The sequence below is a fragment of the Oryctolagus cuniculus genome, chromosome 9, assembly GCF_964237555.1.
Source record: "Oryctolagus cuniculus chromosome 9, mOryCun1.1, whole genome shotgun sequence".
Classification (NCBI taxonomy): domain Eukaryota; kingdom Metazoa; phylum Chordata; class Mammalia; order Lagomorpha; family Leporidae; genus Oryctolagus; species Oryctolagus cuniculus.
The window spans coordinates 71,934,698-71,961,003 of NC_091440.1; the positions used below are offsets into that span (position 1 = coordinate 71,934,698).

The 26,306-nt window shown below is 40.0% G+C and overlaps 1 protein-coding gene across 1 annotated transcript in view; it reads left to right on the top strand.

The window, feature by feature from the left end:
• The first annotated feature begins 16,936 nt into the window (after positions 1-16,936).
• LOC127489446 (phosphatidylinositol 3,4,5-trisphosphate 3-phosphatase TPTE2-like) overlaps positions 16,937-26,306 on the top strand; it is a 114,715-nt gene continuing 105,345 nt past the window's right edge. Inside the window, exons 1-2 of the mRNA XM_070048917.1 lie at positions 16,937-17,771; positions 22,489-22,601. The gene's annotated coding sequence lies outside the window, so the exon portion shown is untranslated. The remainder of the gene's footprint in view (positions 17,772-22,488; positions 22,602-26,306) is intronic.

A 26,306-nucleotide genomic window follows, 5' to 3' on the forward strand; every position in this document is an offset into this window, starting at 1 on the left:
AAAGCCAGGAGCCAGGAGCTTCTTCCAGGTCTCCCATGTGGATGCAGGGGCCCAAAGACTTGGGCCATCTTCCACTGCTATCCCAGGCCATAGCAGAGAGCTGGATCAGAAGAGGAGCAGCCAGCACTTCAGGCCAGGGCTTTAACCTGTTTCACCATAGCACTGGCCCCTATACATTGAGTATTAAGAAAGAGATTGTGGGGAGCAACTGGGAGCAACTTGGACTAGACTAAGTTACTGGAATTAAGACTTATTCTATGCATCTGCTCTCCCACAATATGGCGCTGGGAGAGGAGGAAACAGCTTCTACCCAGCTGCCTCTCACCAACTTGACAAGCTGCAGGACCTGCTCCTGATTGGAGGAGAGCAGCGTACTCGGCGTGTGGGTAGCAGAGTTGGGATTGGTGAAGAGGACTATAAAGGAGGAGAGAGACAACATGCACCAGGAACATCTAAGAGGAACACCTGTGCAGCCCCCGAGAGAGCCGGCCGGCGGTGTGCCGCTCCCCCGCGGAAGTGGGGGAAGTGGCTAGGGGGAACCGCCCTTCCACGGAGGTGGAAGGGACGGTAGCCAACCCGGGAAGAACCAGCAGCAAACCCGGGGAGGGCTGAGCAGACAAAAGAACAGCGCAGGGTCCTGTGTTGTTCCTCCACGAAGAGGGAGAGCGACAGAGATAGAGGGTAGAAATTATTAAAAAAAAAAAAAAGAACAAGATAAAACAAGTACAGTTCAAAAATGTAGTCAGTGTTGTTGTATACCATTTAAGGCACTACCTGTAAGGTTGGCATCCCATATGAATATTTGTTGAGTCCCAGCTGCTCCATTTCTGATCCAGCTTCCCTAATGGAGGTCTTGGGAAAGTAATAGAAGATGGTGCAAGTATTTGTGACCCTACCACTCAGGCGGGGGACTCACATGGATTTCCAGGCTCCTGGCTTTGGCCTGGCCCAGCCCTGACTATTGTGCCCATTAGGGGAGTGAACTAGCAGTTGGAAGATTTCTCTATGTAACTGCCTTTCAAATAAATGATTAGCTCTTTAATAAAAAATCCCCACATTACCTGAAATTAAAATTTACATATTTATAGCATACACTTATAGCACATTTAAAATATGTTGTTGATATATACATATCATATTTGAGTAGACAGAAGAAAGAATTATCTTACTTGAAAATAAGTCAATTGATATTTAGGCTGAGGAACAGAAAGATAAAAGAAAGCAAACAAAGGAACATAACTTCAGAGACTTGTGGAACACCATCAAACACATCAACATGTACATAATGGTGGTACCAGGAGAAGAGGAAAGAGAGAAAGAGGCAAAACAAATGAAGAAATAGGGGATGGAGCTGTGGTATAGCAGGTTAAGCCACCATCTGCAGTGCCAGCATCCCATATAGGCACCAGTTTGAGTCCTGGTTGCTCCACTTGCAATCCAGCTCCCTGCTAATAGCCTGAGCAGAGGATGGCTCAGGTCCTTGTGCCGCTGAACCCACATGAGAGACCCAGAAGCAGCTTCTGGCTCCTGGCTTTGGCTTGGTCCAGTTCTGGTCATTGCACCCATTTGTGGAATAAACCAGTGGATGGAAGATATTCTCTCTCTCTCTCTCTCTCTCCCTCTCCCTCTCCCTCCCCTCTTCTTCTCTCTCTTTGTAAATCTGACTTTCAAACAAATAAATAAGTCTTCAAAAAAAAAAAAGAATGAAAAAATAATGGCAGAAAACTTCTAAAATCTGACACTAATCCCTGTATCTCAGAAGCTCAATGAACTTCAAGTAAAGTAAGCTCAAAGAGAGCTGCACCAAGACACATCACAATCAAACTGTTAAAAGACAAAAGTGTTGAAAGCAGCAAAAGAAGCAATTCATCTTATACAGGGATTCTCCATAAGATGAACAGCTACTTCTCATAAGAAATAATGAAGAACAAAAGGCAGAGGAATGATGTCTTCAAAGAGAACAACCAAGAATCCAATATCTAGCAAAAATATCCTTCAAATTTGAAGAACATGGGTCAGCATTGTGGCGAAACAGGTTAATTGCTGACTGCAATGCTGACATCCCATTTGGGTGCCAGTTTGAGTCTCAGCTGCTCCACTTCTGATTCAGTTCTCTGCTAATGCACCTGGAAAAGTGAAAGCAGTAGAAGCTGGCCCAAGTTCTTGGGCCCCTGCATCTATGTGAGAGACCTGGATGAGGCTCCTGAAGCTCCTGGCTCCTGGCCCAGCCCTGGCTGTTGTGGCCATCTGGGGAGTGAACCAGTGGATGGGGATCTCTCTCTCTCTCTCTCTCTCTCTCTCTCTCTGCCTTTCAAATAAATGAAAAAATTTGAAGAAGAAATTTAGACATTCCATGATAAAGAAATCTGAGAGAATTCTTTCCCTTCACAAACTCTTCCATAAAATAAAAGAGGAAACCCTGATTTATTTGATGATTTAGTATTACCCTGATACCTAAACCAAAGACATTACCAGAAAACTATAAGTTTAGAATAATATCTCTTGTGAATGCAACTCCCAAAGTCATTGAAAACTGCTAGCACACCTAATCTAGCCACATATAAAAGGATTATACATCCAGGACAAGTGGGATTTATCTAAAAAATGCAAGGGTTGTTCAGTATACAAAAAATTCAAATATAGCATACCATATTAATAAAGTAAAGGAAAAAAAAAACATCCGATCAGTTCAATAGATGCAGAAAAGTCATTTGACAAAATCCAGTACCCTTTCATGGTAAAAATACTCAACTATTAAGGAACTTCTTTAGGCTGCTAAATGCTATCTAAGAATAACCAATAGTGAACATTAAACTTAATAGTGAATGTCTGAAAGATTTCCCACTAAGATAAGAAATTAAACAAGAATGTCTGATCTTGCCTCTTTTATTCAACATTGTACTGGAAGTTCTAGTCTGGCTAATGAAGTAAGAAAGAAAGAAAATGCATCTGTACTGGAAAGGGAAAAGTAAAAGTGTCTCCATTTGTAGATGAATGACCTTAGATGTAGAAAGAGCTAAGGAATTCACACACACATACACACACAAAATGAAGATGTATCAGGGCTAAGAAAAGAGTTCATGAAAGATACAATATCAATATACAAAATTCAGCTGCATTTCTATATACCAGCAGTGAGAAATCTGAAAATGAAATTATGAAAACAATTTCATTTATAATGGCATTTGCATGTACCAATGCCATCTCACTAGTCCCAGTGATCGATTTCTTTTCACAATTGATCGTAATGATAGGACTAAGAACCAAAGGGATTACATAAACAAGAATAGTGTCTGCAAATACTAGCTGATAGAATAAAAAAGGGAGAGAATGATCCAACATGGGAAGTGAGATACACAGCAGACCCATAGAATGGCAGATGTCCTAAACAGCACTCTGGCCTCAGAATCAGCCCTTAAGGCATGCGGATCCACCTGAAATGCCCATGAGAGTATTTCAGGCATGGAAAGCCAAGACACTCTGGGAAAAAAGAAAAAAAAAACCTAAATGAAAGATCTCTGCGAGTGAGATCCCAGTGGAAAGAATGGGTCATCAAAGAAGGAGGTACCTTTCTCTGAAGGGAGGAGAGAACTTCCACTTTGACCATGGCCTTGTCTAAATATGATCAGAGTCGGTGAACTCAAGGGGCTTCCAAAGCCTTGGCAGCTCATGACAAGAGCCTAGGGTGCCATAAACAAGAGTGTCAATTTGTTAAGTCAACAACAGGAGTCACTGTGCACTTACTCCTCATGTAGGATCTTTGTCCTTAGTGTGCTGTACATTGAGATTTAATGCTATAACTAGTACTCAAACAGTATTTTTCACTTTATGTTTCTGTGTGGGAGCAAACTGTTGAAATCTTTACTTAATGTATGCTAAACTGATCTTCTGTATATAAAGAGAATCGAAAATGAATCATGATGTGAATGGAAGGGGAGAGGGAGTGGGAAAGGGGAGGGTTGCGGGTGGGAGGGACATTATGGGGGGAAGCCATTGTAATCCATAAGCTGTACTTTGGAAATTTATATTCATTAAATAAAAGTTTAAAAAAATCCAAAATACTTAGGAATAAAAATTCAAAACAGAAATGTAAGACTCTTAAACACTCTTGAAAGAAATGAAATATGACCCAAATAAATGGCTATACAACCTATTCATTGTGTGGAAGTCAATACTGTTGAGATGACAGTATTCCAGAATTGGTCTATTCATTTACTATTAAAATCCCAGCTTCCTTTTTTTTCAGAAATTTATTTGCTGATATTAAAATTCATATGAAAATGCAAGGGCCCCTGAACAACAAATATAGTCTTGAATAAAGTTGCAGTATTCATGCTTCCTGATTTCAAATCTTACTAAAAATCTACTGTTGTAAAAATTATGTACTAGGGCCGGCACTGTGGTGCAGCAGGTTAAAGCCCCAGCCTATAGTGCTGGCATCCCAGATGGGCTCTGGTTTGAATCCTGGCTTCTTCACATCCATTCCAGCTGCCTGTTAATGTGCCTGGAAAAGCAGTGGAGGATGGTCTATGTGCTTTGGCCCCTGCATCCATGTGGAAGATCTGGAAGGGGCTCCTGGCTTCAAATTGGCTCAGCTATGGCTGTTGTGGCCATTTGGAGAGTGAACCAGGGGTTAGAATATCTCTCTCTGTCTCTACCTTTCTCTGTAACTCTGTCTTTCAAATACATAAAATAAATCTTTAAAAAAATATGTACTACTGGAATAAGGATAAGCATGTAGATCAATGTAATATAATTGAGAATGCAAAAATAAGCCATACATCTAAGGTCAACTGATTTTCCACAAGGGTGTCGACATTGTTCAGTGGGATAGAATAGACTCTTCTACAATTGGTGCTGGGACAACTGGATATCCATTTGCAAATGAGTGAAGTTGGTCATCTTCCTCACACCATACAGAAAAATAACCAAAATGAATGAAACATCTAAATATTAGTTCTACAACTATAAAGCTCTTAGTTGAAAACATAGGTACAGTGCCTGGGGTGTGACTATCACAAGTACTATTATTTCCTCTTTTTAGGTGAAAAAAAAATGGTTAGAGACAGGAAGGTTAAAGAGGGCTGGAGTTGGATATAGCCCCTCTTCTAAAGTGGATAAATCTAAGGAAAATTTAGTCTTGCTTTGCTGGTTAGGCCTTTGTTATGGAGAATGTTCTGGCTTTTTAAAAACTGTTTTCTTTTCCCCACTCCCTGGCAAGTAAGAGAGTATTTTTGTCCTATGACTGCCATGAGAACCTAGTAAGACTCAGAGGTAAAACCTAGGAAACTGTGAAGGTATGGAAGCATCCATTAGACTGGGTACTCCACAAATTTTAGTTCTTAAGCTAGAATAGTTTCACAGCAACTCACCAAGGTTGCATTAAAAATGTTCCTATGAGGCTCCAAAGACTTCTGCTTCAAATAAGCTGGTCTGTTGTCTCTGTATTCCCTGCTTCTCCAGTTTTCAGGATGGAGGTTTGGCCTGTGATGTCAGTTCTTTACACGTGAGGGAAAGTTTTTGATTTTCAGTTCAGCTTTTTTTCCTTCTTGTGAAGGTAAGATGGCTTTCAAGTTCTTTATGTATGGAAACTGGAAGTCTGTGGGGTGTCTTCACTCTTCTGATATTTTTGAAGCACAAAAGTTTTTAGTTTTGATGAAGCCTAGTTTATTTTTTTGCTTTGGTCGCAGTAGTTTGAAGTGTGATGTTAAGAAACCATTACTAATCAAAGGCCAAGGTTTTGGCTAAGAATTAGGCCATATCTAATGCTTGCTGTGGCATTAGCTGTTGATACTTCAATATCCTCTAGTGTGCTTGATTTTGACCACCCATTTTTATAGATGGATTTCCTTAGAAACTTCTTAAACAGATTCTGTGTCTTAACACTCAATTGTAATCCACAGGAGTCCTGTTGAGCTGATGGTAAAATATTAGTATGGTATATTCTTATGATTAAATCTCAGTTTCTTTTAACTTTTATTTAATAAATATAAATTTTCAAAGTACAGCTTTTGGATTACACTGGCTTTTTCCCCCCATAACCTCCCTCCCACCTGCAACCATCCCATCTCCCGCTCCTGAGTTGCTGGGTTAAGACCTGGAGATTTGTTTCTTAGTGTTTTTACTATGTGGCAAGAAGGCTAGAGGTGGCTTAGGTCATCACATTGCCTTTCTTCTAGGTTGTCTAAGGATGCAGTTTCTCTTTAGGACAGACCTTTCTTGTAGCAAATAGAATATGAAATATGCTGTGGCCATTATTTCAGAATTATTACAGCACCCATCCACTCTCCCCACCCCTTAACTAGGGCATATTTTGAAATGGTTTTTTTTTTACCTTCTCTTTCCTCAAAAGGCTGGGGGAATTTTTTTCAGCCTTCACCATGAGAATCTGGTGGGGTCCCTAGAGGTAAAACTCATAAAAGTACGGGAGGTTCTAGAAGACTGGAGCCACTCAAGTTTTGAACTCTCAAGGTAATCCACACTCAGCCATCAGCAGTGTATCAATTACCGTTTCGGTGTTCCTGTCAATTAATGGCTCCAGTTCCTTATGCTACTGGATACACTGTGATTCTCAGTAGTTACCCATCTCTCTAGTTTTGGGGGTGGTGGTGTATCCTTCTTGATTTCTCTTCTCTGGTGACTGGAAGAGTTGTTTATATTTTGGTTTGATCATCTTTTTCTTGTTGCAAGGATTGGAAGTGATGACTCCAAGTTCTTAACATGTTGGAGTGGGGAACAGATTTATTTAACTTTTTAAGAAATTTTTTTCATTTGTTTGGAAAGAGATAAAGATAGAAATGGAGGGCCAGCACTGCGGCTCACTTGGTTAATCCTCCACCTGTGGTGCAGGCACCCTGAGTTCTAGTCCTGGTTGGGTCGCCGGATTCTGTACCAGTTGCTCCTCTTCCAGTCCAGCTCTCTGCTGTGGCCCGGGAGGGCAGTGGAAGATGGCCCAAGTGCTTGGGCTCTGCACCCACATGGGAAACCAGGAGGAAGCGCCTGGCTCCTGGCTTCATATAGGTACAGCGCGCCAGCCATAGTGGCCATTTTGGGGGTGACCCAACAGAAAAGACCTTTCTCTCTGTCTCTCTCTCTGTCTAACTCTGTCAAAAAAGAAAGAGCAATGGAGATAAAGATAGCAATATATATATGGACAGATAGATCAGTCGATCTCCCGTCCACTGGTCCCTGTCCCAAATGCCTGCAACAATCAAGGCTAAACCAGGCTGAAGCCAGGAGCTGGGAACTTAATCCAGGTCCCCCATGAAGGTGGCAGGAACCCAACTACTTGAGGTACCACCTGTTGCCTTCCAAGGTATACATTAGCAGGAAGTTGGAGTTGAAGGTGTTACCAGGATTAGAAATAGGTACTCCAAGGCATATGATCATCCAAGTGTCCTAACTGCTATGTTAAATCCTGCTTGTTATTTAACTTTTTAAAAAACAGATTTATTTATTTATTTATTTGAAGAGTTACAGAGAAGCAGAGGCAGAGGCAGAGAGACAGAGTGACAGAGAGGCCTTACATCCACTGGTTTACCACCAAATGGCCACAATGGTGGTAGCTGGGCTGATCTGAAGCCAGGAGACTGGAGCTTCTTCTGAGACTTTCACGTGGGTACAGGGGCCTAAGGATTGGGCCATCTTCTACTGCTTTCCCAGGCCATGGCAAAGAGTTGAATAGGAAGTGGAGCATCCAGGACTTGAACTGGTGACCATATGAGATGCTGCCATTGCAGGCAGTGACTTTATTCACTATGCAACAGTGCTGACCCCTTATTATTTAACTTTTTAGCCTTCACTCAGTTGTGAATGTTTATTGGTATAGCATCTGTTTAAATATTTTGTCCATTTAAAAATTGAGCTACTGGCTGGTGCCATGGCTCACTAGGCTAATCCTCCACCTGCAGCACTGGTACCCCAGGTTCTAGTCCCGGTTGGGGTGCTGGATTCTGTCCCAGTTGCTCCTCTTCCAGTCCAGCTCTCTGCTGTGGCCCGGGAATGCAGTGGAGGATGGCCCAAGTGCTTGGGTCCTGCACCCACACAGGAGACCAGGAGGAAGCACCTGGCTGCTGGCTTCGGATCAGCACAGAGCGCTGGCCATAGCAGCCATTTGGGGGTGAACCAACGGAAGACCTTTCTCTCTGTCTCTATCTCTCTCACTGTCTAGCTCTTGCCAGCATTTGTTGTTTGTTGATTTCTGTATGAAAACCATTCTAACTGGGGTGAGGTGAAACTTTACTGTGGTTTAGATTTGCATTTCCCTGATGGCTAGTGATCCTGAGCATTTTTTCATGTGTCTGTTGGCCATTTGGAATTCCTTTATTGAAAAATGCCCCTTCAAGTGCTTTGCCCTTTTATTAACTGGGTTGTTTCTTTTTGTGGAGTTTCTAGAGCTCTTTATAGATTCTGGATATTAATCCCTTATCAGTTGAATAGTTTGCAAATAATTTCTCCCATTCTGTTGGTTGCTTCACTTCGCTGAGTGTTTCTTTTGTAGTGCAAAAGTTTCTCAATTTGATGTAATCCATTTGTCAATATTGGCATTGATTGCCTGTGCTTCTGGGGTCTTTTCCAAGAAGTCTTTGCCTATGCCAATATCTTTCAGGGTTTCCCCAATAATTTGATGGTATAGAGTTGTAGATTTAGGACTTTCATCCATTTTGAGTGGATTTTTGTGTAAGGTGTGAGGTAGGTTTGGTTTGTTATGTTCTTTCTAGATCTGTGGGATGCACTGACAGCTCATTTATTTGGTGACTTTCCAATTTCTTGATGTAGGCATTAATTGTTATAAATTTCCCTCCTAACACTGCTCTTGCTGTATCCCACAAGTTTTGATATGAGGTATTGTTATCTTCATTCATTTCCAGAAATTTTTAAATTTCTCTCTTTTTTTTATATTTTAAAGTAAATAAAGACTTTATTTATGCAGAATGTATCTGAATATTAAATAATCTGTTACTAGTGAAATACTAATATAGTAACAGTGCAGATACAGTATGGTTTCTTTTGTGATTTTCTACTTTAAACAGTTTTATTTCTTAAGGTGTTTATAGAATATTTTTGTATCTATTAATCAAATGAAATTATAACAAGTTATAATTGAATCAAAATAATAGCCTCATTCCCCATTTGGGGATTAAGGTGTAAGTTAAAACATTACATTTCTTCCTTACTTGTATCCTTTACAACATTTAAAATGTTTTTATTATAAATAATTATATGATTTATTCAAATGATTTTGAAAAAAATTCTATCAGTAATAAGTACTAATAAAAATACTGAGCCATTATGGTTTGCCATCACCCTGAAGTATTCAGGAAAAATGCTGTACACATAGTTAAATATAATTCATAATATGCTAAGATAGACAGCATTAAAATGCAGATAAAACCTTTGTTTTTAATAAAAAATGATATAACAAAAGTAAAAGGTTAATTGAAAAGCAAAATAAACTACCAAGTTTAGTAAGGCACATTACCTAGATTAACAGAAATCAATGAAATCATTAAAACAATTAATAACTTAGAGCTCCATTCAGACTAAGATAAACTCTGTGGCTATTAGAATGAGGATACAAGACTACAGAGACATATCTATTCTGACTGGGTAATTTCCTCTCCTCTGTAACAGTTCAGTAATATATGCAACTGGCATTATACAGCCACCCATTTCTTCCTGTGAGCAAAGTGATCTTCCATGCTTTTTGCTCTCTTTGCTAAGTGAATCATAAGAACCAGTCTTTACAGAAGAGAACATATTTTCCCCAGTGTTCAGGATATAAAATGGGCCATTAAAGCATTAGTAGTATTAATCAAAGTCTTGTAATTGTTCAGCCTATTCCCTGGGTGACTAATGTCCAGAGTTAGACCCATCCTCCACTCATATGCAAGGACACATGTACAGCAACAGTAGGCGCTGGGATATTCTAAATGTCGATGAGTGTACCCTTAAACACACAATTACCTATTTGAAGATGATATTCTGAGAAAAGTTTTCATACGTTACATGAAAGTAATGACATTTATTATTATAGATGCTTTCTTTTTGCCTGAAAGAAATAAAATAAAGTGGCTCTTGAAATAGTACAGAAACATAATGTAATATTATAAAACAGAAAAAGATGCTTGGCTTTTAACCTCATTCCAAAAGTTTAGACAACTCCAGCTTCCTGTAAATGCAGATCATGGGAGATAGTGGTAATATCAGAGGTAGTTGGGTCTCTGCTGCCTACATGGGAGACTTGGATTGAATTTCTGCCTCCTGATTTTGAACTGGCCTACCCCAGGCATGGCAGGCTTTTTAGGAGCCAACCAGTGATTGCAAACTCTCTTTCTCTGCCTCTCAAATTAGAAAAAAAAGAACTTGTCTTTTTTAGTTTGTTAATATTTTATAAATTGTTCATGTGGGTTTTTAGATATCTATATAAATCATTCGTTATAGTATCATTCATTAGAATTCCTTTTGAAGACTTAAGATTTCAGTTTTTGGTAGCTTGCATTATATGTCTTACACACTTAATAACAACTTGCATTTCTTTAGAGATTGAAATAATGACTGAAATTTTCTTCTCTTCAATGAAACCAATTTTTTCTCTATTTGATACAAAAAATTGATTCAAAGTAGCAAATTCTTCTAAGGTTGCTATTAGGGAATAACCATGTATTTTTGGTTTTAGTTTAAATGACAAAAGACAAAAAAATAATACCTGATCATTGAGGCCTGGCATTTGAGGGTGGTGGCAATAAAGTCTTGGAATAGGTTGAAATGTCATCTGTGTTCTCTTGTTTAGTGGGACTAAATTTCTCTTTTGATTTCTTTATAATCCACTGTTCATTTAGGAGCATATTGTTTAGTTTCCATTTGTTTGCATATGTTCTTGAGATTCTTGAGTTGTTGGTTTTGAGCTTCATATCATTGTAATTGTATGTGTTTAATTTTTTTGAATTTACTGAGACTTGCTTTATGGCCTAGTATATGGTCTATCCTGGAGCAAGTTCTGTGCACTGCTAAGAAGAAGGTGTATTCTGCAATTGTGGGGTGAAAAGTTGTGTACTTCTTAGTTAGGTCATATCAGTTGTGTAGTTATCATTTTGTTCCATAGTGTTGAATAGCTCTGCTGTTTCTTTGTTGATTTTCTGTCTTGTTGATCTATCCATTGATGAAAGCAAAGTGTTGAAGTTCCCTGTTACTATTTTGTCTGATATTAAGAGGGCTACACCTGACCTTTTTTTCCCATTAGGATGGAATATCTTTTTCCATCCTTTCACTTTCAGTCTGCATGTATCTTTGTTGGTGAGGTGTATTTTTTATAAGCAGTACATAGATGGGTCTTATTTGTTAATCCATTCCATCAGTTTGTATCTTTTAACTGAAGTTTTGAGGCCATTTATATTCAAGGTAACTACTTGGTCCTGGCATTTTTCCATGAATATTCCTATTGTTTACTTTGGGTTTCTTTTGTCCTTCTACTGGGAGATTTTCTTTATTTCTTTTTTTTTTCTGAATCTATTTATTTGAAAGAGTTACACACAGAGAGAAGGAGAAGCAGAGAGAGAGAGAAAGGTCTTCCATCCACTGGTTCACTCCTCAATTGGCTGTGACAGCTGGAGCTGTGCCGATACAAAGCAAAGAACCAGGAGCTTCCACATGGGTGCGGGGGCCCAAGGACTTGGGCTATCTTCCACTGCTTTCCCAGGCAATAACAGAGAGCTGGATCAGAAGTGGAGCAGCTGGGGCTCTAACCAGCACCCATGTGGGATGGGCTCAAATGACAAACCAGAGGAAGAAATTAGAAAACTTAAAAACAGCATTGGAGATCTATGGGATGCCATCAAGTGACCCAACATACGGGTCTTAGGGATGTTGAAGGAGTGGAAACAGAAAAAGGAATAGAAGGTCTATTTAGTGAAATGATTACAGAAAACTTCCGTAATGGATTCAATGCCAGTGGGGTACATGGGTTTTTCTCTCTGCTAAGATCTCTGGGTCACAGGTGTGCATGATACCCATCAGCCACAGCCCTGCTCACTTCCTGGTTGTGCTGGGTGCTTAGGAGAGTCTTGCAGGCCATGGTACTCTTCTGTATGAATGGCTCCCCCTCCCCTCTCATTGCCCAGTGGGTGCAGCTGGTGTGCTGGAGACCACCTCCATTGGTTGTTCCTGCACTGCTGTATGTGCCCCCACCATCTGGGAAGACGGCAACCCCAAGAATTGATGGGTGCATACATACAATGTGGGGTGGCCTCTGTGTGCCTAAGTCCAAAAAAGGCAACAGCCCTCACAACATTGGCTGCAGGCCACTGTTGCAGGAGGGAGAAGGGGGGGCATTCTGCCTTTTCTCCTTTCTTCCTCTGCTCTGGGTGAGTGTTTGCCCTGCTGTTCTGAGAGATCCCAGCTGAACTCTAAAAGGCACAGTTCATCAAGCTTTCCCTCTTGCTGTCTCAACAGTGGTGTGGGCCCTGCAGTCTGATCTCATGTGGTTTTCCAGGGTGGGTGGGCAGGTGCCCCCCTTCCTGGATCCAAGCTGCTGGATCTTCCATCATTGTGTGCCACCCAGCTGTGAGTCTGCAGCTTCTGCACAGATTTGGCCCCTTTTTACTGCTTTCCCTGGATGTCCCACTGCAGTTTCCCCTGCAGCTTTACTCTGAGAGTGTACTTTCTCCACTTTTTTTAATATTAATTTTGCCCATATAAATCAGACCACCTTGTTGCTATTCTGCCACCTTGGCACCTCTTGATATTTTAAAAATAAAAGAAATATATGTAAGAGGCAGAGAAAGCGATAACAGGTAGTCTAGTGCTACCTTTATTCTACCCAAAGTACATGTGAGGAATTGTTGCTGGCTTCTATTGAGAAAGGCAGTGAGTGTTCCCAGCCAACTCAGGAGAAGAGCCAAAACAGAACTGGAGTGCATTCCTCTGACTTACTCCTTACTGCCCCTTCCAGCCCTTCTCTTCAGTGTTCCTTGGTATTAAAGGACAGTTTTCACTGCTCTGGTTTCTCCAAATCTTCTTTAAGGGTGTTATTTATTTATCTGAGAGGTAGAGTTACAGATTGTGAGAGGGAGAGACAGAGAGAAAGGTCTTCCATCCACTCTCCAAATGGCCACAATGGCCAGAGCTGTGCTGATCCAAAGCCAGGAGCCAGGAGCTTCCTCTGGGTCTCCCATGTGGGTGCAGGGGCCCAAGGACTTGGGCCATCCTTCATTGCCTTCCCAGGCCATAGCAGAGAGCTGGATGGAAGAGCAGCAGCCAGGACTAGAACCAGCACCCATATAGGATGCCAGTGCTGCAGGCAGAGGATTAACCTACTGTGCCACAGTGCCAGCCCCCGAAGTCTTCTTCTTATTGGAATCCATACATCCACATCCCTTCTTAGTTTTGGGAGGATGATACAGCATACTGCACTGTTTGTCATCTTGATAGGGATCCATGATTTCCCAGGGCATCATGGAAATGGAGCATATTACTTTGATGAAGATATTTGTGTATTTAAAAATGAAAACATATATCCATTTATATCATTGTCATCTATTGCTTTTTACTGTATAATATTTGGTGAAGTGGGAAGATTGTCTAAAAGCAAGATTTGGGAACTTATGCATATTCAAGATGATTTTATGAAGTTGACAAATGCAAAGTGTGTTTTACTAAATGATGAGGAAATTAAGTTGTAGAGAGATTAAATCACCCTGACCAGTGACTTGGATGGTGAGAAGGCTTGATTTTCATTAATATATCAAAATGCTGCTACACAGTGAACTCAGAGAAGTATAAAATGTTATCTATTACTATAATTTAATTAATAGTCACTTTAAATATGAATGATCAATTAAAGGACACCAATTAAAGGACTGGGTCAGACAGAATTGGTAAGAAAACAATGTCCAACCAATTACTGTCTACAAGAAACCTACTTTAAGTAAAAATACATGAGTGGAATAAAAATAAATGAATGGAGGAAGATATTTCATGTTACACTAACTTTGAAAAAGCAAGAATGGCAGTATTAATTTCAGAAAATGTAGAGTTCGAAGGAATTAAATTGTCAATTTTAACAGGGCCATTAAGTAATGATTAAAGGAATGATTTTTTTGCAAGAGGAAGTGGGAGGAAAGAATGGACAGGGAGTAGACAAATCTTCATCAGAAAGGGGAGGAGTTAATGGAGCCTGGATGTGTCCCTCATCCTCTCCCACCTGGTAAGGCTGGTACTCCAAAGCTAAAAATAACATGATAGTGGCAGGAACCCTGACACAGGCCTCCAACTACTAGACTAGATGCTCTCTGAAGGGAAGCAGAATCACCCTGATGATAATGAGGAAATTAAGTTGTAGAGAGATTAAATCACCCTGGCCAGTGACTTAGGAAGCAGGGCTTTAGGTGAAATAAGTGTACTAAAGTTGAATTTCAAATAAATTCCATCACAAAGATTTTTACACATTGCTTCAGGTTCAGTAGTAAGAAATTATACTTAGGGGTTGGCACTGTGGTGCAGTGGTTTAATGCCCTGGCATGAAGTGCTGGCATCCCATATGGGCACTGGTTTGAGACCCAGCTGCTCCAATTCCAATCCAGCTCTCTGCTATGGCCTGAGAAAGCAATAGAAAATGGCCCAAGTCCTTCGGCCCCTGCACCTGCGTGGGAGACCAGAAGTTCCTGGTTCCTGTCTTCAGATTGGCACAGCTCTGGCTGTTGCAGCCAACTGGGGAGTGAATCAGAAGATGGAAGACCTCTCTCTGTGTAACTCTTTCAAATAAACAAATAAATCTTTTAAAAAAAGAAATTATACTTAAATACTGAACCATTATATTTTTGACAGGACTAAAGTTTACTACAATGATATAAAACATCATTTTTAAGGACTATGGCATATTCTGTACCAAATAACTGATTTACATAAGAATTTTTAAATGGTCAACCAGTGTATAAATTGAGTAATTGTAACCATTTTGAAATAAAATAGCAAATTTAGCAAGTCACATGGCATCTTACTATGTACCTTTTTAATCCTCTAGTACTGTCCAGTCTACCACCAATACAAGGTAATAAGATACAAATGAATTTGTGTGTGTGTGTGTGTGTGTGTGTGTGGCAGGGGGGTAATACAGAGAGAAAGAGAGACTGAGATTTTGGATGTTCACTGTCAAGAGCATCTATGGGAATACAGAATTTCTACCACGCCATTTGTAATGTTCCTTTCATGGGAAGCTTCGGTATGTAATATTCTTTGTCCTTTGAATCATCATAGAAAGAAGAAGAATAGTTTGAAAATGGAGTTGTCTTACTCCTACTCCTTGCACTTCTCTTGTTACTCCTTACTTCACCCTTAGTTTGTAGCAGCTAAAACCTTTAGGAAAGTATCAGAATGTCTGTATGACACTCTACTAGAGTAGGCCAAAGCTGCAGAGAAAGCCATCGGGATGGAATAGTGGCAGTGACAGTAGCTGAGGTGCCCTCCACATAAAAGCATAAAGCCAGTGTATCCTGGATGTACCCTTTACTCTCCAGAGCTGTGCCACCATGTGAGGCTGGTGCCAACCACAAACATATCATCACGTTAAAGGAGTTGCTACCTCTGGTCTGTTTGACCTTACCTGAGGGGCTGTAGAGACATTATGATTCATGAAGACTGACATGGTGAATATTCTTGAGAATCATGAAATTGGATGGGGCAAGAGAATAGGTATCTGCAAACTCAGGGCGAATTCTGAAATAAATACTGTTACTCATTGTGGTTAGGTTCAGTAGTAAAGAACTAAAATCTGGAGTTGTTAACTTGTTAACCTGTCTCAATTTTAACTTTTTCAAAAGTTTTTTTAAAGGTCGATCGGTTTTTAAGTTAAAGAACATTTGTAACTAATTTGAACTAAAATAAAATCTAGAAAATTATGTTGTATCTTATTGTATAATTTATTAATCCTCCAGCATCTCTTTAAGTGACTTAACAATAACTAGTGATGAAGGCACTGATGAAAGGTGAGCTCTATATAAATATATTTGTATATGTAAACAGATATATATGTAAATGGACACAGACACACAATCACATATATACACAGAGAGATGGAGATTTGAGATGTTCTACTGGAACCTGGATGTGTGTCTCACCCTCCAAGCTCTGCCACCATGTGAGGGTGGTGCCCCAAACATAAAATCATTTGAGGGAAAGCTGCAGCAGCTCTACCATATCCCATGGGCAGAAAAAGACAGTGATAGGTAAAAGCAGCGAGAAGAGGGAGCATTTGAAACCCAGGAATTTAAGTGGAGTGAGAGTGATGTATGCCTGTAAACTAAGGTAGAATTTTAAAATAAATTTTAAGTAAAATCTGTCACTAAAAAAAAGTCACTCACTGGGACTAAGGTAATAATAGTTTTACATAATTCTGGAAGTAGATTTTCTCAGGATGAAGATATTCATTATTGGTGTAGAAGGCCTCATTTCAGTAGCACATCACAAACAGTGATATACCAAGAACTTCCAAAGATTTGAGGAAAATGGTATTTAAATATTTGAAATTCATACATAAAAGAGGTCTTCAAAAGTTAGATAGCAATTGCAATTAAGGAAATTTATGGATTTCAAAATTATTCTGCACTAGTAAAATATCTTTCCATTTCATTTCCACAAACTATTTGAAGGACCCTCAAACATATGAATAAAGATCTGTTTGTATCTAGAATAACAGTGATTTGATGCAAAAAACTTGTTAAAATCATGCATCCTTCCTGTCTGTGTACTTTTATTTTATAATCTCTTAGCCATACCAAGGTGAATTGGAGTCATTAACGATTTGGACAACTTCAATGAAAGGTGAATTCAAATAAATTTTAAAAGATATACATATACACAAGTATATATATGTATTTATATGTATCTGTCATATATATAACATTATATATAACATATATATATATATATATATAAAATCACAGATAAATATTTCTGTCAACATCTGCCAAAATAATGCAATGAAAGAAGGAAAGAGGTTGGGATTAGTAAAATTCACCTTTGGGAGTATCCTTAGAAACACAGGGTGTCTTGATACTTTCTAAGTCTTCTTACTGTAGGATCTGTGGAGAGCTTTCTGTTTTCCTGAGATCAAATTATGCATGAGGTACACTGGTTGTGAAAGGCACATCTGTTCCAGTCAGTAGACTTGTCACTCTTAGTAGCAGACAATTCCTTAGGAAATTGTCAGCTGTCTCATTCGTTAGTATCCACTAGAATAGCCCATTGAGGAAGCGAATCCTATTTGGAGCAAAGTTTGATGAGCTAGTAGACAGGAAACAGTGGGTTCATCCCAGAAATGATAAGATCTACTGGAACCTTGATGTGTGCCTCAGCTTCTAATTTCTGACACCATGTGAGGGCAGTGCCCCAAAACCCAACATCATTTTGGAGGAAGCCCCTGCTCAGGCCCACAGCTGTTCTACCATATCTCATGGACAGAAAAGGCAATGATGAATGAAAGTAGTGAGTAAATGGAGGGACATGAGAATCAGGAATTTATGTGGAATGAGAGTGACATGCACCTATTAACTAAAGTTGAATTTGAAAATAAATTCTTCCAGGACTATCAGTGTGCTCCCTTCAGAGACAGTTTAATAAAAGTGGAGATACTGCAGGTTCAAGGAAGAGTAGGGGAAGAAACAGCAGAGGAAACCCTTCTGGAACTAGTGATTCACAGTGGACCTGCGTGGAGAGCGTGGGAGTCCACAGTTTGGGACACCAGCAGCAGAATCAACGCACAAGCACTGGAATGTGAGGTGAGCTGAACCTCAATAGCCCGAGACACCGGTGGGCAAGCAGAAAGAGGAGACTAGAGGGAATGACCCCATGGGGAAAAGTTCACCAGGTTATCTAGTAGAGAGAGGGAAAAAAAAAGTGACTGATACGGACACGAGTTTCTCTCTCTCTGCTCACCTCTCAAAGGTGAGCAAAACAAAGAGCAGGTGCCATCTTGGACATACGTCATAAGAGGGGTGACCTCAGGTCTGCACCCACCCTCAGCCAAGCAGAAAAACCTGACTCTGGGGGCGGTGAAATAGCAGGAGATTAGGACCTAGTGAATGTGTGGTGCTACTGAACTGAGACTGTGAAAAAAGAGATGGTGGGGGAGAGAACTCACGGAATTCACATGAGTACTCTCCAGAGATGCTACAATTTGGTAACCTTGGCAACCCAGTGGGAGACTGCAGGAGAATTTGAGCCCACACTGAGGGCAGTACAGATTCCCTGTGTGGTCCTTGGGAAAGAGCTTCCAATCTCTGGCTCCTGTGGGTATATCATTTGCCTGCCAACTACCTCTAGTTCTGCTCAGCTGTGTGGAATTACTTCCCTTTTGAATCAAAAAAAGAAAGAGAGATTTATCATACCTAACCTGTGAGTGTCACCTTTGGCACACCCTTAACCCTGAGGAACCAAACAGAACTCTCAGGCCACACCCATCTCAAGCCTCTAAGGCTCCATTAAAAGCAGACAGTCCACTTAATACAGTCATAGTTTAACAAGAAAAAACACCACAGCGAGGGAAGAAGAATCCAAAGAATATCTCCACAATGCCAAGCAACAAATGCAAAAACTGAGGAAACAAGAACAAGGAAGACATTATGACACCGCCAAATGAACAAGACACCCCAGGCCAAGATTATGAAGATGATGAGAGGGATACAGATTTCAAAAAATTTATGATAAGAACAATTAGAAGTTTTCAAAAACAAATGCTTGAGCTATGGAATTCCTTACTGGACAGGATAGAAAATCTCCTTTGAGAAAATGAAATCTTAAGGAGGAATCAAAATGAAACGCAGAAACTAGTAGAACAGGAAAGTGTGATAGTGAAGAGAAATCAAAATGAAATGAAGAAGTCAATAGATCAAATGACAAACACATTAGAGAGCCTTAAAAACAGAGTCAGTGAAACAGAAGAGAGAATATTGGACTTAGAAGACAGAGCACAGGAAAGTTTACAGTCAAACCAAAGAAAAGAAGAGGAAATTATAAATCTAAAAAAATATTGTTGGGAATCTACAGGATACTATTAAAAAAACCAACATTCGGGTTCTAGGAGTTCTTGAAGGCATGGAGAGAGAGAAAGGATTAGAAGGCCTTTTTAGTGAGATGCTTGCAGAGAACTTCCAGGGTTTGGAGAAGGACAGAGACATCCTAGTACAGGAAGCTCATAGAACCCCTAGTAAACATGACCAAAAGAGATCCTCACCACGACATGTTGTAATCATTTCTAGTAATAAATAACACATCACATTCAAGCAGTGATATACCAAAGAACTTTCAAAAGTTATGGACATGTATTTAAAGTTATTAAAATCCATGTATAAAAGGCATCTTCAAAGTTTAAGGTAAATGCTTGAAGAAAATTATGATGCATTGATTTAAAAATTATTTTGCACTAAAAAACTTACCTTTGCATTTCACTTCTATAAATTTTCTAAAGGACTCTCATACACACAGATAAACACCAAATAGTTTTTATCTGGAGCAACTGTAGCTATTTGATAGAAAAAAGTTAAAATTATACCTTTCTGACTATGTACTTTTATATCTGAGCCCACACCCAAATAAATTGGAGTCAGTTATGTATGGTCAAGGTGTTACCAAGTATGAGCACAAATAACTTGAGAAGATAAGTATGTGACCATGTAAATGTATATTTATATATATACTTATACATGCACCTAGATATTTCTGTCAACACCCACCAACACATCACAGAATGAAAGCTGTTGACATTTGTAAAATTTGTTCTTGGCAATATCCTTGCAATGCAATATGCCTTTGCCACTTTCTAAATATTCTGATGGTGTGGTCTGTAGCAAACTTTCTTTTTTCTGGGTTCAAGTTGTACATAAGAGAGACTGGTCATGGAAGGCATGCCTCTTCCAGTCAGTTCGCTTATTCCCCTTTGTTGCAGTCAATCCCTTAGAAAATTGTCAGGTGTCCCATATACTAGTCTCCACTTGACTCCTCTAGTAAAGAAAAGATTTTTATTTGTAGCCAAGAACAGGAAGTAGTATAAAGGGAGCAGCAGAGCCCTCCCAGAAATGATAAGATCAACTGGAACCTGGATGTGTGCCTCTCCTTCCAAGCTCTGCCACCATATGAGGCTGGTGCCACAGACCCAATATTATTTTGGCAGATGCCTCTGCACAGGCCTGCAGCTGTTCTACCCTATCTCATAGACAGAAAAGACAGTGATGGGTGAAATAAGTCCCTGGGCTCCTGCACCCACATGGGAGACCCGGAGGAGGCTCTGGACTCCTGACTTTGGATCAGCTCTGGCTGTTGCAGCCATTTGGGGAGTGAACCAGCAGGTGGAAGACCTGTTTCTCTGTCTCTACTTCTCTCTCTGAAACTCTTTCAAATAAGTAAAATTATATTTTAAAAAAGATATATGGATGAATACACTTTGTCAGATAGATATAGATATATATGCTAATTACATGTACACATACAAATGTGAATACTCACACAAATATACACAGAAAATCATGATGATTGAGATTTGGCAAAATTCCTGAGAGGAGCATGGCAGAAGGGAGTGTTGGAGACTCTTTTCATATATTTTCACAGAAGCATATGTAGGTCATTTTCCTGTTTTTGCATGAATTTGGGTAAAAGAAGAACATGTCATAAGAGGAATACTTCTTCCTCCTGCTAGTATTCAAATCTAGTAACCCCTAGAAAAGCTCTAAGGAAATTTTCAGAATGCCTGTGTGTTAGACTTTACTGTACTGATGGATGAAAGGAAAGAGCCTTATTGGAAGCCAGGAGGTGCCAGTGGATAGGAAGAAGTGGAGCCTGCAGCAGAGAATGGAGCTAATGGAACCAGGGTGTGTTCCTCATCCTTCAGGTCTCTGCCAGCATATGAGCTTTATCCCTGACACCAAACTCTCCAACACACAAGATGGAGCCACTCACACATAAATTTACTTGAATGTTTCTGAGGGGCAGGAAAAACAGTCATTTGGAATGAAAGTAAGGAGGTGATAGGTGTACCTAAGAAGTAATGGCATTTGATTTAGTAAGAGCAATGTGTAATCAGAAAGTGAAGTTGAATTTGAAATAAATTCTACCACAAAAGCCTTTCACATATCGGTGTTAAGATGATAACAACATAAAACTGGACATAGTACTATTTTCACCAGCCTAAGGTAATCATTACCACCATATAAACTCATTCCTAATTTTAAAACACCAGACTCAAAGTAGTAACATGCAGATGCATATTAAAACATCAAGTTTAGGCCAGCGCCACAGCTCACTAGGCTAATCCTCCTCCTGCGGCACCGGCACCCCAGGTTCTAGTCCCGGTTGGGGCGCCGGATTCTGTCCCAGTTGCCCCTCTTCCAGTCCAGCTCTCTGCTGTGGCCCGGGAGTGCAGTGGAGGATGGCCCAGGCCCTTGGGCCCTGCACCCGCATGGGAGACCAGGAGGAGGCACCTGGCTCCTGGCTTCAGATCGGTGCAGCATGCTGGCCATAGCGGCCATTTGGGGGGGAGGTGAACCAAGGGAAAAGGAAGACCTTTCTCTCTGTTTCTCTCTCTCACTGTCTAATTCTGCCTGTAAAAAGAAAAAATCAAGCTTTAGGATACATGTGATCACTTGACTGAAAAAGTAAGTCATATTCACATATGATTTATGCCTATGTACTATTCTTTAATCCTTTTGATCTTACTTGACTGAATTGACATCAGGAATCTATGAAGACCCATCAGTGAAATGTAAGGTCCAAATCAATGAATAAAGACATTTCAAAAAGTTTGAGGAAGGGAACCAGTGTTGTGGAGCAGAGGTTTACTTGCCACTTGTAATGTCATCCTGTCTCAGAGTGACCATTCAATTCCCTGATGCTGTGCTTCCAATCCAGCTCAGTATTAAAGCTAGCAGTGGGAAGATGTCTCAAGGACTTGGGCCCCTCCCACCCATGTGGGAGACCAGAATGGACTTCCTGGCTCCTAGTTTCGGCCTGTACTCACCCTGGCTATCGTGTCCATTTGAGGAATAAACCAGCATCTTCTGCCACTTTCAGCAAGCAAGTCAATGTCAGAAATTCAATAATTTCATGTATTTCCATCATGATAGTTATCTTTCTTTGGTTCTATTTATAGGACTTCTTTAAGCATTGTTTATAAAGCTGATCTGATAGAGGCAAATTTCTTCAATTTTTGTGTGTCTTAGAATTATATTTCTCTTCACTTATGAAATATAGCTAAGCTGGTTAAAGCATTCTGCTAGACTTTTTGTTTCCAGAACTTGGAATATATCATTCTATTCTCTCCTGGCTTGTATTGTTTCTGTTGAAAAATCTGTTACAATTCTAATAGGATTGCTCTTAAAGTTAACTTGATACTTTTCTCTTGCAGTTTTTAATATTCTTTGTTTTGTAATTTTGAGAGCTTAAAGTATAAAATAATAAGATAAAATCTTGTGTGATTTCTGACTATATATCTTTATATTCCCTTAGCTCACACCCAAATGAATCAACATCATTAGTTATATGGAATCCAGCAATGATAAATGAATGAAAAACAAATGCAATATGTGTATATGTATACATGAACCCCCTGAAAGACACAGGTAACTATATACAATCCTTAAAATTAAGCTACTACTTGTGAACTGATTGATATATAAATACACGTGTGCATATCATTAATTTGAATGTGGTAGGTATTTTTAAAAATTTAAAAATGATGCTCCATGTGACAATAATGACTATCTCAGGACTCTTAAAACAGAAGTATATCCAGAGTGAACGAATACTTTAATCCCTAGTCTTTTAGGGTTGCATTTTTGTCAGATTACATATATTTATTTGTGTGTGTTTATGTGTTATGTGTGCATATGTATGGGTGTGTGCATGAATAATCATCAAAAAGCACATGGAATATCATTTTCCCTCCTTTCACTTTCAGTCTGTGTGCCTCTTTGACAGTGTAGGCAGCAAATAGATGAGTTTTCTTTTTTAATCCATTGATGGGTTCTCTTTTTTAATCCATTGAGTCTGTCTCTGTCTTTTAACTCATCCCAGCTAAAAGAGTTCTGGATGCTCCCCTTCCAATCCAACTTCATGTTAATACATCTATGAAGGACACGGCTGATGGCCCAAAGTTGAGCCTGGTCACTCACATGCAAAAATGAGATGGAGTTTCTGTCTCCTGACATTGGCCTGATCCAGCCCTAGTCTTTGAGGCCATTTAGGTGTCGCTCCCCCTCTTCGTGGAGGAGCAACACAGGACCCTGCGCTGTTCTTTCATCTGCTCGGCCCTCCCCGGGTTTGCTGCTGGTTCTTCCCGGGTTGGCTACTATCCCTTCCACCTCCGTGGAAGGGCAGTTCCCCCTGGCCGCATTCCCCACTTCCGCAGGGGAGCGGCACACCGCCGGCCGGCTTTCTCGGGGGGCTGCACAGGTGTTCCTTCAGCTAGATGTTCCCCTTAGATGTTCCCTGTGCATGCCGTCTCTCTCCTCCTTTATAGTCCTCTTCCACCAATCCCAACTCTGCTACCCACACACCGAGTATGCTGCTCTCCTCCAATCAGGAGCAGGTCCCACAGTTTATTGGTTGAACTGGAGGCAGCTGTGTAGAAGCTGTTTCCCTTCTCAGCGCCATATTGTGGGAAAGCAGATGCATAGAATAAGTCTTAATTCCAGTAACTTAGTCTAGTCCGAGTTGCTCCCAGTTGCTCCCCACATTTAGGGAGTGACCCAGTAAAGGGTAGCTATCTCTTTCTCTCATTCTCATTCTCACTCACTCTCTTCCACGCTCTGTCACTCTACCTTCCAATTAAATCTTTTTTAAAAGGAAGAGTGAATGGAAATATGAGTTATGTATGCCGGTATTTCAGAATGTTTGCATCAATATAAACTTATTGTTCAAATCCATTTTCATGAACCTTTTTAATTGCTCTCATACACACCTAGATATTTCTATCAACACCACACACGCAGAAACATAATACAATGAAAGAAAACAGTTGATTTTTGTGAAATTTACTGTCCTTGAGAACACTATAGTATCTGTCGAGAACTTTTTGTCTTTCTTAGGTTAAATTGGGTAACAGAAGCAGAAGTCATGAAAGGCATGGCTCTTCCAGTAAGTATTTTTGTCATTTTTAGTTGGGGGCAAACAATCCCTTAGGAAACTCAGGTTTCCCATTTGTGGGTCTCTGCTAGAGTGGGCTGAAGAAGGAGAGATTTCCATTTGAAGAAAGAGGAGTAGGAAAAGACCCGTATGTTGGGTCCTTTGAGTATCCCATGAATCTTCAACATTGTTTTTAAGTTTTCTAATTTCTTTATTTTTGATCTGACTGTAAAATTTCCAGAGACTTATCTTCTAACTCAGATATTCTTTCTTCTGCCTCACTGAGTCTGTTGTTAAAGCTTCCTACCCCATTTTTTATTTGATCTATTGAATTCTTCATTTGTAATTTGTAATATTTTATTTTGATTTCTCTTTAATATTTCAATTTCATGGGAAACATTTTAATTCATGTCACATATAGATTGCTTGAATTCATGAATTTGCCCCTCATTACTTCTAAATAATCCTACAATCAGTTTTATGAAACTGGTTACTGGCATTTCATCAGACTTTCCATCTTCACATTCTAGTATTGAAGTATTGTGTTCCTTTGGGGGTGTCATGTAGTCTTCCCTATTTGATTCTAGATTTTCTTTGTTTATTTTAAGCATTTGTGGAGATATTTGTTGCTGGTGCTTGTTTCTCTTGGTGGCTTTTATCTTTGGACTATGCCTCTGTGGCACAGTGTAGTGTCTGCTCTTTCAGAGGTCTGTGCTGGGTGTTGCCAGAAAGCTCCATTCAGTGCTCCAGAGTGAGGGGAATGTCCAGAGTGACACCCAAGATGAATGTGGCAAATGTCAATCTTTTTTTTTTATTAGTGTTGAGAGTTTGATGAGCTCTGTTGGCATAGTTTCATGCTCACCTCCTCTCCTCCAAGGTAAAAATGCAGGTGCTATCCCCAATGGGTGCAATATTCATCCATGCTGCCACATGAAACAGAAAAAGGATCCATGCAGTCTTTAATGTAAGCACAGATCCCTCAGTAATGGCCTTCCCAAAGCAATCAATGAGCCTGGAGTGTGTGGACCTGCCCACTGCAACTCCCCAGAGACCCAGCCACACCCTGCACCCTCCCACACTGACACAGTTTTTTTCACAGTCCTTGCACACAAGGCTCCCACAGTCATGGGTGTCCAGTCACCTGTCAATTCTCCCAGCTAGACACAGGCATCTCCTCTTGGGTGGTTGCTGGGTGTACAGACACAAGCTGATGCAGCTGTTACCTATGATCAAATGACACCCACCCTCTCAGCTAATTACAGGACACCATGGTTTGGTGGTCAGGAGGAGAGAGAAACAGCCTCCTTTGTTTTCCTTTAAGTTGGCAGGTACACTGTCCCCCACAGGGCTCCAAGCCAGACTCATGTCTACACACAGCTTTATGGCTGGTGGCTTAGGCTGCCGTAGTTTATTCTCACCTCATTCCCCTCCAAAGGTGTTGCTGAGGCTCTTGGCTGCTGGGGGCCTGTGTTGTGTCTGTGTTCATGCTGCATGTCCACACCCTCCACTTAGATCTACAGTGTCCTTCTAACTCCTGTGGAGTTTCCACTGCAGTTTTCTTCCTAACTGCTCCCTGAGATTGCACTCTCTCCATGTTTTTTAACTGTCTTCCCTTTGACTATAGCAGTTATCTTTCCATTCTGCCACCTTGGTATCTCTTGGATGTCTCTTTAAAATATATGCTTTGGAATGATTTTCTCCCAGACTGTGTAATCCCTTCTCATTCTCTTAACTGTCTTTTGGAGAGAAGTTTTAAATTTTGATGAAGACCAATTGGTCAGTTTTTATTTTGTGGATCATGTTTTTGGTGTTGTATCTAGAAAACTTTAATACAGGACATAGAGTATTCTCCTGAAATTTTATTGATTTTGAGTTTTGCATTTATTTCTCTGGTTTTTGATATGATGAGACTTACATACTGAGGTTAATTTTTCAATCAATCAACCACCATTTTTTGAAAATACTATCCTGCGTGGCTGATTTCCCTTTCTATCTTTGTTGTCTATTTGTGTGGGTATATACTTTGATTCTTGATTCTTTGTTATTCTTTTGATTGTTTTATTGATTTATTTTTACTTATGTCTGTCCTAAAAAGTCTTGACATCAACTCATGTTTGCCCTTCAACTTTGTTCTTGTATCAAAGTTGTTTGGATTTTGGAATTCCTTTATATTTCCACATGAATTTTAGAAACAACTCCCA